The sequence below is a fragment of the Mytilus edulis genome, chromosome 12 (assembly GCF_963676685.1).
Source record: "Mytilus edulis chromosome 12, xbMytEdul2.2, whole genome shotgun sequence".
Taxonomy (NCBI): Eukaryota; Metazoa; Mollusca; class Bivalvia; order Mytilida; family Mytilidae; genus Mytilus; species Mytilus edulis.
The window spans coordinates 67023701-67041419 of NC_092355.1; the positions used below are offsets into that span (position 1 = coordinate 67023701).

The following is a 17719-nucleotide window of genomic DNA, read 5'->3' on the forward strand; positions in this document are numbered from 1 at the left end:
AGCCATCTTGGTTTGTTGGCCCAGTTACTGGACACATTTTTATAACTAGATACCCCAATGATGATTATGGCTAAGTTTGGTTAAATTTGGCCCAGTAGTTTCAGAGGAGAAGATTTTACTAAAAGATTACTAAGATTTACGAAAAATAATTTAAAATTTACTATAAAGGGCAATAACTCCTAAAGTGGTCAACTGACCACTTTGATCATGTTGACTTATTTGTAGATCTTACTTTGCTGAACATTATTGCTGTTTACAGTTTATCTCTATCTATAATAATATTCAAGATAATAACCAAAAACAGCAAAATTTCCTTAAAATTACCATTTCAGGGGCAGCAGCCCAACAACAGAATGTCCGATTCATCTGAAAATTTCAGGGCAGATAGATCTTGACCTGATAAACAATATTACCCCCATGTCAGATTTGCTCTAAATGCTTTGGTTTTTGAGTTATAAGCCAAAAACTGCATTTTACCCCTATGTTCTATTTTTAGCCATGGCGGCCATCTTGGTTGGTTGGCCGGGTCACCGGACACATTTTTTAAACTAGATACCCCAATGATGATTGTGGCCAAGTTTGGTTAAATTTGGTCCAGTAGTTTCAGAGGAGAAGATTTTTGTAAAAGTTAACGCAGGACGACGACGACGGACGACGACGGACGCCGGACGCCAAGTGATGAGAAATTGTTGTTGCGGATGAATACCACGAATGCATATTCATTAAGTGGGCAAGAGCGAGCTTGAAGAAAAACGAGAGAAAATAAATTTACGCAATTATACACAGAAAGGTAATTATATTTCAATTATTTCATTTGGAGTAACCTCTTTAAACCGTTTGTAGCATATTTGTCTACAATATTAACGTAGCAAAATCAGGAATATTTAATCTGACACAATATTAAAATAATTTATCAGGCCGCGTCCCCCGCAGCCATTTTTAAAATACCAGCAGATTGGGTAGGAGTAACAAGAACCTGCAAAGCCCTTAAAGATAAGGTTACTTTCTTTGTATTCGTTATTGCAACAATTTGGTTTTTTTTTTAAAGATCTCAACAATTTTTTAAGTTAAATTTCTTTTCTTCGTAAATAACAAGTAGATTGATCACTTGGACACACACGTGGAACTATTTTCTGTTATTTAAGGAAAATCCGAAACAGTACCTTAAGGTTCATGTGGACCCTATGGCTAAAATGGCCGTATTTTCACCTCAAAATTTACTCTGAGTACAGACAAACCTGCGCATCTGTAAAAAAATTATGTTTTAGAAAAATAAAAACTTACCAGGATTTTGCCGTGCACTTTTTTTCGTTCCTCCAGAAGGTGCCAAAATAAACTAAGTTGGGAAACAGGTTTGAGAACTTCCCCACAGGTAATAATTGAAGTGAGCTGTATTGCTTGACATGGACATGAGATGGACAATAGATACCTGACAATAATTGGTTATTTAAACTGTGTACCTGAGTGGACCATATCAGAGACATATAATATGTCTCTGACCATATCAAGGTAAACTCAACTGTTTGTTAATTTTATCATCTTCTGCAGGGACGAAAAAAAGTGTACGGCAAAATCCAGTTAAGTTATGAATTTTCTAAATCATACAATGCATTTGAATTCTATTTATCTAGGGCATGCTATGCCTTAAAACTTTTCCAGATGTACAGGTTTGCCTGTACTCAAGAGTAAATTTTGAGGTGAAAATACAGCCATTTTAGCCATAGGGTCCACATGAACCTTAAGATACTGTTTTGGATTTTCGCTCCTTCTCCGACTTAGTTGCATTTAGTATATTTGAATAATTATGTCCCTTGACTGAAAAAAACGCGGATTTTGTTAATGAATTTGTAAGTAATTATAATAATAATTATTGGTTGAAATTATTGTATTTTATGTAATATTCAGAGAATCTTCGACTTCTTATTCTTCCAATAGAGTTGGACTCTTTTTGAGTGTGTATTATAGGCGGATCCAGCAATTTTAACTAGAGGCTCTAAAGAGCCTGTGTCGCTCACCTTGGTCTATGTGCATATTAAACAAAGGACACAAATGGATTCATGACAAAATTGTATTTTGGTGATGGTGATGTGTTTGAAGTTCTTACTTTACTGAACGATTTTGCTTCTTACAATTATATCTTTCATGAACTTTGCCCATTAGTAACAGAGAACTATATTTGGTAAAAATTTACATAAATTTACCAAATTAATGAAAATTGTTAAAAATTGACTATAAAGGGCAATAACTCCTTAAGGGGTCAATTGACCATTTAGGTCATGTTGACTTATTTGTAGATCTTACTTTGCTGAACATTATTGCTGTTTACAGTTTATCTCTAACTATAATAATATTCAAGATAATAACCAAAAACAGCAAAATTTCTTCAAAATTACCAATTCAGGGGCAGCAACCCAACAACCGATTGACCGATTCATCTGAAAATTTCAGGGCAGATAGTTCTTGACCTGATAAACATTTTTATCCCCTGTCAGATTTCCTCAAAATGCTTTGGTTTTTGAGTTATAAGCCAAAAACTGCATTTTACCCCTATGTTCTATTCTTAGCGGTGGCGGCCATCTTGGTTGGTTGACCAGGTCACGCCACACATTTTTTAAACTAGATACCCCAAAGATGATTGTGGCCAAGTTTGGATTAATTTGGCCCAGTAGTTTCAGAGGAGAAGATTTTTGTAAAAGATTACTTTAATTTACGAAAAATGGTTAAAAATTGACTATAAAGGGCAATAACTCCTAAACGGGTCAACTGACCATTTTGGTCATGTTGACTTATTTGTAGATCTTACTTTGCTGAACATTATTGCTGTTTACAGTTTATCTCTATCTATAATAATATTCAAGATAATAACCAAAAACAGCAAAATTTCCTCAAAATTACCAATTCAGGGGCAGCAACCCAACAACCGATTGACCGATTCATCTGAAAATTTTAGGGCAGATAGATCTTGACCTTATAATACATTTTTATCCCATGTCAGATTTCCTCAAAATGCTTTGGTTTTTGAGTTATAAGCCAAAAACTGCATTTTACCCCTTTGTTCTATTTTTAGCTGTGGCGGCCATCTTGGTTGGTTGACCAGGTCACGCCACACATTTTTTAAACTAGATACCCCAAAGATGATTGTGGCCAAGTTTGGATTAATTTGGCCAAGTAGTTTCAGAGGAGAAGATTTTTGTAAAAGATTACTTTAATTAACGAAAAATGGTTAAAAATTGACTATAAAGGGCAATAACTCCTAAACGGGTCAACTGACCATTTTGGTCATGTTGACTTATTTGTAGATCCTACTTTGCTGAACATTATTGCTGTTTATAGTTTATCTCTAACTATAATAATATTCAAGATAATAACCAAAAACAGCAAAATTTCTTCAAAATTACCAATTCAGGGGCAGCAACCCAACAACCGATTGACCGATTCATCTGAAAATTTCAGGGCAGATAGATCTTGACCTGATAAACATTTTTAACCTTTGTCAGATTTGCTCTAAATGGTTTGGTTTTTGAGTTATAAGCCAAAAACTGCATTTTACCCCTATGTTCTATTTTTAGCCGTGGCGGCCATCTTGGTTGGTTGACCGGGTCACGCCACACATTTTTTAAACTAGATACCCCAATGATGATTGTGGCCAAGTTTGGTTTGATTTGGCCCAGTAGTTTCAGAGGAGAAGATTTTTGTAAAAGTTAACGACGACGGACGACGGACGACGACGGACGACGGACGCCAAGTGATGAGAAAAGCTCACTTGGCCCTTCGGGCCAGGTGAGCTAAAAAGGGGGTTCCTAACCCAGGACAAGTGGGGTTCCAACTACATGTCCCCATTCAAATGCATTGATCGTCCCAAAAAAAGGGGGTTCCAACTACATGTTCCCATTCAAATGCATTGATCGTCCCAAAAAAGGGGGGTTCCAACCCCCCGGAACCCGCCCTCTGGATCCGTGCCTGAATGACTCTTGCTCGTAAAAGCAAGAGTCTTATTTTACACTGAAATGTCAGAATTTAGGTAAATCACATTTACTGAATTACAATTAGTTGCGTTGTCTGTACCATTTACTAGCCTATAGATATATTTGGAGAATCCTTACAGTTTTGGAGATATTAATATATGATAATTTGATGACATGTGCTAATCATACTCTACAGCATTATTTAAATTGTGTAACCATATCCATGCAAAATTTTAGTAATTTGAATTAGACATTTGTTCACCCATACATGCAGTAGAGGATCCAGGGGGGGGTTCCGTGGATTGGAACCCCCCCTTTTTTTGGTCGATCAATGCATTTGAATAGGTGCATATACATGATATAGTTGGAACCCCCCTTTTTAAAATGGCTGGATCCGCGCCTGACATGAGTACTTGAATTGAGCAAATACAATCAGTTAACTTTTACTACGAGCACCCATGAGATCTTAAATTGAGCAAATATGATCACTTACATACATGTATGAGTAAAATTTGAGCTAGATCTTCTCAATTGAGTTAGATATATCAATATTGAGACTAATCTAAATGGTTATTTGAGCACACATGAGGCTATTTATACTCATGAGAGCGATATTGGGATTCTGCATGAGCAAACTTAGCAAATCTTTATTGAGACAAACCTATGAGCGTTATGCCGTGCACATGACTGCAAGAGATATTTTAAAAGTTTTCCGGAACCCCAGATTAAAAGTTGAACTGCAACATTGCAAAGGGTTAGTGTATTATTTTCTTTTATCAAAATGTTAAATGTTTAAAATGTTTTTGTTTATTTATTATTCTGTGGAAATTTAAATCTCAAGAATCTTTCTGTGAGTTTGCATGAATAATTTCATGTTTTAATTTGTACCAGAAGCCCAAGTTAACAGGGATTTAAAATGTCCACGATTAAAACCACATGTACATGTATATTCTAGATAATTCAAACAAAATGTTCAGCAACATGAGTTTGACTGTCCCTTTGGTATCTTTCGTCCCTCTTTTAAAGGAACCTATCTATTTTTAATTCCCAAACATAATTGTTATTACTTAAGCAACCTTGTTTTAAAACAGTTAAGATTTCTATCAAATTGGATGAGAATCCAGGAGTTTTAAAGGTGGAGGGGTCTAGAAAGTCAACATTTTGGGTAAAACTATATAAAAAAAAGGACTACACATTTACCATATATGGAACTCCTTGAAAAGGGTGTGCCTTCATCTCCCTCCTCCCCCCAAAAATCTGCCTCAGCAATTTTAAACCCTCTTACGCTGTACATGTATATTCATGTAGATGTACAGTGGAGCCTATGAGACTAGAATCTAAGTAGACATCTGAATCACAGAAAATCAACCTATATATTCATGTATAATTTGATAATTAAATTTTAATACATTTATACATTTTTTTAAATGTGTTCTTGACAAGTTTTTGTTCATTTAAAAATATAGGGACAACAGAGTTGGTGTATGTGGGTTCGATTCCCACCCTAGGCATTCATTTATATTGGCTGGTGCAAAGCGGGCAGTTTAGCTTAGTGGCCCCACACTGACTCTGTTGTTCATGTCACTTAAAAAAATCAGGCGGCCTCCTTCAGGTCTTGTCATCTCTATTTTTCTATTTGTTAATAATTATACACGACAAAACCATTGAATAATTGTAAAAATTATACCACAGATAACTATGGTAAAACTTTAATTGTTTTTGGCATAATTAACCTTGGCTGCCATCCAAGATCCAAAAAGTTTTTATATTGATGAATTGTATATATCAAATTTAGAACATAAAATGTACTTTTATGAAAAGAACTGATTTATTGAGCGTTAAGACTTTTGAAATAGACCCATTTAAGAAACCAAATTGTGAACTTTTTGGAGCTTTATGTTAAAGTTTATATTTTAGGCCATTTTGGGCAATAAGTGAAACTTGTCCTTTGAATCAGTGGTTTCACAATAACCATACTAAATACTACATGTAAGTATCTGTTAGAAGATAGCTCTTTCACAGTACATTGTTAAACTTAAAGATAAATATATACCAACAATGACAAATATTAATGATGAATGAGATTATACATGTATATAAACTGTTTTATATTGTTACATGTACAGTACATACATAAATGAAAATTAACACCAACCTGTTGTCATTATTCATAAAAAAAAGAAACGAAAAGGGAGGTATGATTGGTAATCAGACACCAGCTCTATACAAAATGACGAAAAAGAAATATTATAAAGCTTACCATACAACACTTTTACAATCAGAAAACTAGAGGGTCCAAGGACCCTGTGTCGCTCACCTGATATTTTTATTTACAATTGTTGCATGATAAATGCAACTGTTGTACTGTCGTTTAGTTTCAGAGATATAATACTAAAAAGTGCATTTGAAACCTATGTTTTATTTCAGCCATGTGGGCAGGCAGGGTCATCATACACAGTGGTCCCTGGATATCCTAGTGGTGATTTAAACCAAGTTTGTTTAAATTCAACAGTTGTTTCAGGGGAGAATTTTTGTAAAATTTATCTAACAAGAAATGCAAAGTAATGAGAAAGTTGTGAAGTAGTTTTGTTGTTGCGCAACCCCCCCCCCCCCCCCCCCCCCCCACTTTGCCAAAAAAAACAAAAAGGTAATAAAAAATTATCATATAAGGGCAATCTATCCTATTAATGATTTCTGCAAAATTCAGTTGATTGTGCAAGGGTTGTATAGCCAGCTGAGGTCGTTAAAAACTCTCTTTCTTTTGTTGTTGCAGATAGATCTTGACCTGATAAACAATTTTACTAAATGTCAGATTTGCTCTAAATGCTTCGGTTTTTGAGTGATAAGCCAAAAACTGCATTTTATCCCTATGTTCTATTTTTAGCCATGGCGGCCATCTTGGTTGGTTGGCCGGATCACCGGACACAATTTTTAAACTAGATACCCCAATGATGATTGTGGCCAAGTTTGGTTTAATTTGGTCCAGTACTTTCAGAGGAGAAGATTTTTGTAAAAGATAATTAAGATTTACGAAAAATGGTTAAAAATTGACTATAAAGGGCAATAACTTCTAAAGGGGTCAACAGACCATTTTGGTCATGTTGACTTATTTGTAGATCTTACTTTGTTGAACATTTTTGCTGTTCACAGTTTATCTCTATCTATAATAATATTCAAGATAATAACCAAAAACAGCAAAATTTCCTTAAAATTACCAATTCAGGGGCAGCAACCTATCAACGAGTTGTCCGATTCATCTGAAAATTTCAGGGCAGATAGATCTTGACCTGATAAACAATTTTACCCCTTGTCAGATTTGCTCTAAATGCTTTGGTTTTTGAGTTATAAGCCAAAAACTGCATTTTACCCCTATGTTCTATTTTTAGCCATGGCGGCCATCTTGGTTGGTTGGGCGGGTCACCGGACACAATTTTTAAACTAGATACCCCAATGATGATTGTGGCCAAGTTTGGTTTAATTTGGTCCAGTAGTTTCAGAGGAGAAGATTTTTGTAAAAGTTAACGACGGACGACGACGACGACGGACGACGGACACCGGACGCCAAGTGATGAGAAAAGCTCACTTGGCCCTTCGGGCCAGGTGAGCTAAAAACTATACATACATCAGTAAGAAATAGCCATGAAATGACAAATGTTCAACAATATATACACAGGGATGATTCCACTGTATAGTTTAGGGCCGCTGAACGGCCCTTAAATCGGCCAGCGGCCCCAAAAAAATGTTTGTCGATATAAATTCCCAATTCAGGAAAATAAAACAAAAATCGGTATTTCCGGAAAAGTTTCCGTCACCGATTACGGCAACTATAATTTTTCATAGTTTTTCGTCAAAACATAATAAAATTCGGATAAAAATGCTGACTATTATCGCTTTTTATTAACAACGATTTAATTATGTCAACGTGAGGTAAACAATTTTAATGGCCGGATTCAATTGAAGTTAAAATGTTATGAGAGTATGTGGTCTCGTAAAAGTAGATCGCTCAGCAGGTTGATCAAAAATATGCTTTTTGTCAAAATGGGTGTCAAAACAGACCTCGGCAAAGAGAAAATTTTATATAACATTGATGAATGAATTTCAATGGTAAAAGCAGATCGCCCAGCAGAGCCGGTTATGTTGATTAAAACTTGTTTTGTAAAAGAAATTATTTTATATTTTGCTCTTTTTTCCACAAAGACAAAAGTTTGACCGTTTTTGAAAAAAATGTTGATGATCATAGACCATTCATGAAATGAGACCCCCCCTCCACCCCCCCTGAAATACGATGTCATCATTATGGAACTGTTTCAAAAGATATGAAAATGATCCAAATAATTTTAAAGTTCACTGCTCCAATTGCTTTAAATAACTTATCAATTAAGCATATATATATATACTTTTGTAATTGCTTTTCTTAATTCAACAATTGGCCAGTTCTATTTGAAATACATTTAAAATTTTTTCACTGCTTAATATGGCAAGCCGTTTTGCTATTTAATCTAACTTCAAGATATCTCATAAACTTTATAAGATATCTTATATAATAGTTCATTAGATATTTGATATAGTTTGAAAGATATCTTATAAAGTTTATAAGATATCTTATATAGTTCACGAGATATCTGAAATAATTTATGAGATGTCTTATACATGTAATCTATAAGATATCTCATATAATTTTCAATGATATCCAATGAACTATATAAGATATCTTATACAAAACATATTTATAAGATATTTCATATACTTTAAGATATCTTAAATAAATCTTATATATTATATGAGATATCGTATATATTATGAGATAATTTGAAATTTGAATAAATAGCTAAAGGGCCTGCCATAGGTTTATGTTAGCTGGTACTTGTGGTATATATGTTTTTTTGTAATAGGCCTCATTTACCAAAGTTAAGACGGTAGTGCATCATATGCAATAATGCATCATATGCAATAGTGCATCATATGCAATGATATTCATGTATTACAACTTCCCTGGTCTGAATCCAATAATTTCTTCAATCAGTGTACAGAAGAAATTAACTTAATATTCATTTTCTGTTTTTACAGGAAAATGATATATTATTTCGTCTTATATTGTATGCATAAAAAATTCCCAATTGGGATAAAAATTCCCAATTTGATATTCAAGGGACCCATTTGTAAACACCTGGAATCATCCCTGATACAAGAAAACTAATGGCCACATCAATGTACAAACCGAAAATCAAGATATACACCAAAAAATTACAAGCCCTGTTTTACATGATTCTTACTAAGGACCGACACATTCATATGGTAGTTGTGTTCTATATGTATTGTGCAAAATTTTCTCATTACTTAAACCAGTGGTATCCAAAGTATTAAATCCAGAACAAAGTAAAAAAAGACTAACAGTTGAAAAACTATCCAGATGTTGTGAAATTCAATTAACAAAAATACCATCATTAGCGAAAGGCTATCTACATATCATAATACATTGTAATATTTACAATGAACCATTTAATAATTAGAAAACAGAACCTACAATGTACATGTATAGCTGCTGATTTTTTTGATTTTTTTTTTTTTTTTAAATATAATGGATAAATGATTGACTGTGTTGCAATAAAACCAAGATAACTCAGTGAAGCTATTTATGAACATTTAAAAAGTTTTTGGTGACTGCAACAAAAATGTAGAATAAGGGATACACAACAGCCCGTGTGGATTTTGCTTTTTCCACCTGCCCACCGTGGGCAGTCCACCCTTGCCCACTCTAACAGTTCTCATTTGACCACATAATCATTGATAATTCACAAAGTTAAGTTTCCTAGTTCAAGTCAGTATCTCAGATATGATATATATATATAGCAAATTATATTATTTGTACTATATTGTAAGGTGAACATATCTGTCCGGCAGGTATAATATAAATACCTGTCATTTATCATTAATTCAACACAACTTGAGGTCCTTTGATGTTCAGTACTTCAGTACTTTGATTACAGTTTATCTCTATCTATAATAATATTCAAGATAATAACCAAAAACAGCAAAATTTCCTTAAAATTACCAATTCAGGGGCAGCAACCCAACAACGGGTTGTCCGATTCATCTGAAAATTTCAGGGCAGATAGATCTTGACCTGATAAACAATTTTACTACTTGTCAGATTTACTTAAAAGATGTTAAATGGTTTGGTTTTCGAGTTATAAGCCAAAAACTGAATTTTACCCCTATGTTCTATTTTTAGCCATGGCGGCCATCTTGGTTGGTTGGCCGGGTCACGCCACACGTTTTTTAAACTATATACCCCAATGATGATTGTGGCCAAGTTTGGTTTCATTTGGCCCAGTAGTTTCAGAGAAGATTTTTGTAAAAGATTACTAAGATTTACGAAAAATGGTTAAAAATTGACTATAATGGGCAATAACTCTTAAAGGGGTCAACTGACCATTTCAGTCATGCTGACTTATTTGTAAATCTTACTTTGCTGAACATTATTGCTGTTTACAGTTTATCTCTATCTATAATAATATTCAAGATAATAACCCGAAACAGTAAAATTTCCATAAAAATACCAATTCAGGGGCAGCAACCCAAGAACGGGTTGTCCGATATATCTGAAAATTTAAGGACAAATAGATCTTGACCTGATAAACACTTTTACCGCATGTCAGATTTGCTCTAAATGCTTTGGTTTTTGAGTTATAAGCCAAATACTGCATTTTACCCCTATGTTCTATTTTTGGCCATGGCGGCCATCTTGGTTGGTTGACCGGGTCACCGGACACATTTTTTAAACTAGATACCCCAATGATGATTGTGGCCAAGTTTGGATTAATTTGGCCCAGTAGTTTCAGAGGAGAAGATTTTGTAAAAGATTACTAAGATTTACGAAAAATGGTTAAAAATTGACTATAAAGGGCAATAACTCCTAAAGAGGTCAACTGACCATTTTGGTCATGTTGACTTATTTGTAAATCTTACTTTGCTGAACATTATTGCTGTTTACAGTTTATCTCTATCTATAATAATATTCAAGATAATAACCAAAAACAGCAAAAATTCCCTAAAATCACCAATTCAGGGGCAGCAACCCAACAACGGGTTGTTGGATTCATCTGAAAATTTCAGGGCAGATAGATCTTGACCTGATAAACAATTTTACCCCTCGTCAGATTTGCTCTAAATGCTTGGGTTTTTGAGTTATAAGCCGAAAACTGCATTTTACCCCTATGTTCTATTTTTAGCCATGGCGGCCATTTTGGTTGGTTGGCCGGGTCACGCCACACATTTTTTAAACTAGATACCCCAATGATGATTGTGGCCAAGTTTGGTTTCATTTGGCCCAGTAGTTTCAAAGGAGAAGATTTTTGTAAAAGTTAACGACGAAGGACGACGGACGACGGACGCCAAGTGATGAGAAAAGCTCACTTGGCCCTTCGGGCCAGGTGAGCTAAAAAGCACTGGTGAAATGCTACTTAGAATGAACCAGTTATCTCTTGATTATCACCCCTTTAAGAATTCTAACATTTACAATTGAAATATATTCATGATATTTCTGAATTTCATCGATAAAATAAAAAACTTAACAATCCAATACAATTTGACTATAATATTAAATTACCTTTACTAAGTAATAAATTGACTGGACATGAATCAAATAAAACAAACAGTAGATCTTTAAACTGAAAATATAAAATAGCTCAATTTCAGTTCTTCACATTTATATAAATATCAGTTGAACTATTTCTGAATGTGTATACTTGTGACAAGTAACTTGTCATGAATGAAAAAGAAGAGATATAACCTACCATAGTACCATAAATAGCTCAGTGTAAGATATAACCTACCATAGTACCATACATAGCTCAGTGTAAGGTATAACCTACCATAGTACCATACATAGCTCAGTCTTAGATATAACCTACCATAGTACCATAAATAGCTCAGTGTAAGGTATAACCTACCATAGTACCATAAATAGCTCAGTGTAAGATATAACCTACCATAGTACCATAAATAGCTCAGTGTAAGATATAACCTACCATAGTACCATAAATAGCTCAGTGTAAGGTATAACCTACCATAGTACCATAAATAGCTCAGTGTAAGATATAACCTACCATAGTACCATACATAGCTCAGTGTAAGGTATAACCTACCATAGTACCATACATAGCTCAGTGTAAGGTATAACCTACCATAGTACCATACATAGCTCAGTGTAAGATATAACCCACCATAGTACCATAAATAGCTCAGTGTAAGATATAACCTACCATAGTACCATAAATAGCTCAGTGTAAGATATAACCTACCATAGTACCATAAATAGCTCAGTGTAAGGTATAACCTACCATAGTACCATAAATAGCTCAGTGTAAGGTATAACCTACCATAGTACCATACATAGCTCAGTGTAAGGTATAACCTACCATAGTACCATAAATAGCTCAGTGTAAGATATAACCTACCATAGTACCATAAATAGCTCAGTGTAAGGTTTAACCTACCATACATAGCTCAGTGTAAGGTATAACCTACCATAGTACCATACATAGCTCAGTGTAAGGTATAACCTACCATAGTACCATAAATAGCTCAGTGTAAGATATAACCTACCATAGTACCATAAATTCAATTGGCCATTTTAAAAGATAATGGGCCATGTTGTCAAATGAGTGCCAGTGGGCCATTTGAATAAAGGGGTCATCAGACAATTTCAACTATGTAGACTTTTTGTAGATCTTGTCTTGCTGATAATTTTTGCTTATTTAAGTTTATATGAATATCTATTTAATATAGTTTTTTTCAGATTTTGGGCATACACACAAAAAATTTGTAAAAAATTGTCATTTAAAGGGCAATAACTCCAATACAGAGTCCTTTTGAGCCATGTCAGCCATCTTAATTTGACAAACAAATTGTAATTTAATTAAATACATTGAAAGTAATCAGACCCATTTCTGGTCTTTTAGGCTTTACCTAAATATTTTCACCATGACAGAAATCCAAAGCTTATATTTTTGTCACTGAAAATTGATACCCGTTTTGGGGTACATGTATAATACCAATTTATGAGGGTCCTCCCCAACCTGTAATAGTGAAAAATACATGGATGGTACCAGCAGGATTCCAAACCTCAATCTGTGGATCCAAAGGCAGCGCAATCAACTGAGCCAAAGAAATTTTCCCTAACTCAACTAGTCTACGTTTAAACCTTCAGTTAACAAGGTTAAGTTAAACAATGCCACTTTAAACAATGTTGATGTTAAAGAATGACTTTAATGAATGTTTCTAAATAATTTGTTTATTTTAAGTATTTAATTGGAAATTTTCTTGACTTGATATTTGTTTTCTAGTTGTTTCTTGGCGCTAAATTAGTCTCTTTGTTGCTAACTAGTGAGAAAGACTTTTCTAAAGACTATTAATCAATAGTTTAAATTAAGGGTAGACAACTCATGATTTGGTCTTATGATATTACAATTTCTGTGTTATCACAATTTTGAGAAAAAGTAAACACAAGAGTGCACACGATGAAATGTCTCACCTGCTGTACTGACCATTGATTTTACGTAGAAAGTCTTTCTTAAAGGTTTTACTACAAATATCACATAAACTTAACATTCTAAATACCCATGTCAATGAGGTCAAGGTCAGATAAAAAATGGGGCGGGTGGGAGGATTTTATTTTTTATTTTTTATTTCATATCAAACCATCTTGTGACGTTTCCGTCATATATGCAAGAGTAATAATAAGCTTCTAGCATGTATATATGTACAAGGAATCGTACATGATTTTTCAAATTCTTAAATTTAATATCTCTGATTGGCAAACACTGTTCTACATGTATTGGGGCAGAGATTGTTTGCTGTTTCTGAACAAAAAAACATGGATAAATCTACAAAATGTATGTTTGCCGACTTTTTGAACTCAATATATCTCAAAAATCTAACAAGTTCGAGCTTGTGTCAATTGTTTTAATCCAGTTATTTTTGTACCAACGTGTTCCACAATTCTTGAGCTTGGGATATCGATTCACAGTCCAAAATTCCTGACACAAAGTTTTTGACACTTTACAGTATCAATAATAATTTCCACGGTTTTCTAATCATAGAAATTTGTGTCATGCCACCGCGATTTGCATTCTTGGAACAGCGTATTAATCGTAACCTGAATATGTTATGCCCTTCCCGTAATCAATCTCTATTCTCGGTAGATGATGTTGTCATCATAGATCTGTAGAGTTATTCTAAATTACTCGAAGAAATACGAAAAACGAAAATTGAAACAAGAAGTTTTGAAAGAAACGAAATCATTGACTTTTACCGGTAACGGAAATTAACAAAACCAGGAAATCATAAATTTTTCAAAATAAAAAAAATCTGGGCGGGACGATTTCAGAGAGGCGGGCGGGGATGAAAATCTATCAGTTAATTTTAATTGGCCTTATATAATCGACCTGTTGCTTATGATAACTGACCAAAACACAAAAGCTTAACATTGACCAATGAACAATGAAATTGAGGTCAAAGTTAAATTATACCTGCCAGACAGACATGTACACCTTAGAATCAATCCATACACTAAATATAGTTGACCTACTGCTTATAGTATTTGAAAAACAGATCAAAAACACAAAAATTTATCATTTACCAATGAACCATGAAAATGAGGACAAGTTCGGAATATACCTTCCCTGCCCAACAGACATGTACAACTTTAATACAATAATTCCATACACTAAATATAGTTGACCTAATGCTTATAGTATTTGGAAAACAGACCAAAACACAAAAACTTAAACATTGACTGATGAACCATGAAAATGAGGTCAAGGACAACGGACATATGACAGACGGCAGGGGCGGATTCAGCCATTTTTAAAAGGGTGTTCCAACCCAGGTTAAAGGTGGGTCCATCCATATGTTCTTATCTTGAAACATTGAACTCTAATAAAAAATTATAAGCTAACCTGGGAAAAATCATTAAAGGCATGATTTTACATCTCAAAACTTGAGAATATTTGTGGGGTTGTAAGAAAAATTTTCTTTATATACAAGTGAATTTTTTAGAAAATTAAGGGGAGATTATTTAAAGATTATAATTAACTTAAATGTGTATATTTTGTTTTACTTCTTCAAGTAAATAACAAGAATGTGTCCAAAGTACACGGATGCCCCACTCGCACTATGCTTTTCCATGTTCCATGGACCGTAAAATTGGGTAATTATCTAATTTGGCATTAAAATTAGAAAGATCATATCATAAGTTTCAAGTTGATTGGACTTTAGCTTCATCAAAAACTACCTTGACCAAAAACTTTAACCTGAAACTCCCACTTTCGTTTTCTATGTTCAGTTGACCGTGAAATTGGGGTCAAAAGTCTAATTTGGCTTAAAAATTAGAAAGATCATCTCATAAGCAACAAGTGTACTAAGTTTCAAGTTGATTGGACTTCAGCTTCATCATGTTCATCAAAAACTACCTTGACCAAAAACTTTAACCTGGACGGACAAACGGAACCACAGACGGACGGACGGACGAACGGAGCCACAGACCAGAAAACATAATGTCCCTCCGTGGGTGGGGCATACAAATAACTTGTACAAGTAGTACACCTGACTGATATATCAATTATGATACTGTTTTAAATTGATATTAACAAAGATAATTTGGTATTATTGTTATGTGTTTGTAATACAAGTAGTTAGCTTGGTATAAGTAAAACAATGAAGACTTTTAATGAATAAAATGAAAGATAACTATTTTTAACACTTTGTGACGAGTTTGATAGCCATTTGGATTCTTCTGCCCTACTTTAATATAACAAGTCTAATAGACGAATGACTTAGTTTATGACAGAGGCTGATTTAGAGGGTTTTCAAGGGCTTTTTGTGGGGAAAATTTGGTTGATTATTTAGGGAATCACTGAAGCAAGACTGGAGCGGGCCCCTTTTTAGTCAGTCAGTGGGCACCCCCCTTTATGAAAATTTCTGGATCTGCCACTTTTTGATCATCATGACAATATTTATTATCAATATTTTGTCTAACTAATTCACAAAAGAAAACCTGTTTAAGTTTCTAGAATGTCACTATTTTATTTTAAACAATAAAAAAAAAACCATTTCTTTATTTTGTAACAAGAATGTGTCCAAAGTACACGGATGCCCCACTCGCACTATCCTTTTCCATGTTCCATGGACTGTGAAATTGGGTAATAGTCTAATTTGGCATTAAAATTAGAAAGATTGGGGAACATATGTACTAAGTTTCTAGCTGATTGGACTTCAATATCATCAAAAACGACCTTGACCAAAAACTTTAAAGGGCCACTAGCTATGAGATAATTAAAAAATCTAAAGTTTTTTTTCTGTTCAATCAATAATGAAAGTGAAATAGTGAAATAAAAATTCGCTTTTTGCAGCCCATAAGGTTAAATTTTGTCAAATTACGCTAAGGCCAAATAAAAAAGTATGTATGGTTCCAGTTACAATACATCTGAAAAAAAGTTAGGGTACAATGTAGGTAGGTAGGGATCTTTTTTTATTTTATGGTTTTTTTTTACATTGAGTCTATGGGATCAACATTCTGACTTTAACAGTGATTAATGAAAAATGACAATAAAATTTTTAGGGTAGGCTATTTTTAAGACGAAAAAGCAGGGACAGTAGGGTAACTGGAACCACACATATATTTTTATTTGGCCTAAGAAACATGGATAATTAGTAATTCACTTGCAAGTGAATGAGTCGACCTCTTTAAATTCGTATTCATGTGAACTTCAATTTAACCACAGCTAGAGACTGACAACCTATGCATTGTACGTGTACTGGTTATTTAAAGAAAAAGAATGTCAACAATGAAAGTTAAACTACTTTTGGTATTTAGCTGAATCTTGCCTCCAAATGACCTTAGATCTACTCCGAATCACCTTTTGACGTCAAGCAACAATCACTTTTAAATTGTGACGTCAAATAATTTAAATTATGATGTCAAAGTTTACCGGAACCTGTGTGATTTTACGTAATGGCGGACAAATTTGCATACAAGTGTAAATATGTCTATTTTTTTCTGTGTTTTTTTCCTTCATGATTTTTATTTTTTTTTGTCAGTGAGCACGCAATAGGAGGCAACTGCCTACATGCCTCTATGTAATTTACAGCCCTGCCTGCACATGCACACAGTTGCTTATCGTGCTACACTACAAAAGTAGTGGTACTCCAGATAGTGGAGGATTTCAAGAATAAAGAAGAAGGTGCCGATTTGACCAGGTGTCGATTTGACTTGTACCCTCGTTCAGATGCATTTTCAACATTTTAAAAATGCACGTCTTACCTTAATAACTTACGTCTATGCATTCTCACAATATCTTGGTCATATCTTTGAGTATGTTTGACCAAAACCGTCTGCTTTGCCATTTCTTTCACAAACCTATTTTGACAGGGGGCGCGAAACTAGTGAGCATAATATACAACTCGATTCGGGACTTTTTTCCGGAAAATCTAAAGATGAGATAGAAAACTGAAATAACAGATAAATTTTTGAACTGTAATGAATGTTACTGTATATATCGACCCAACTATTCTGTAACAAGTACTTTAGTTTTATATAATTTTAAGAAAGTTATTTGCTGGTAAAATGAATGACTAATTATTTGGGTTATATGACCTTCTGTAGGTTGGTTTTATCATTTTGATGTATACACCATTGACTTTGAAATTTATTCACAGCACAATACTTTGAGTACTGCTTAAATCGACGTATG

General features: G+C 34.0%; 1 protein-coding gene across 2 annotated transcripts in view; it reads right to left on the bottom strand.

The window, feature by feature from the left end:
• Positions 1-17400, bottom strand: part of LOC139498980 (uncharacterized) — a 101336-nt gene extending 83936 nt beyond the window's left edge. Inside the window, exons 1-2 of one of the 2 annotated variants that reach the window (XM_071287625.1) lie at positions 17303-17400; positions 11575-11635 (exon numbers count right to left, since the gene is read on the bottom strand). The gene's annotated coding sequence lies outside the window, so the exon portion shown is untranslated. Of the gene's footprint in view, positions 1-11574; positions 15772-17302 lie in introns of those variants that run through there. The other variant, XM_071287624.1, reaches the window with a different exon arrangement.
• Positions 17401-17719: the final 319 nt, after the last annotated feature.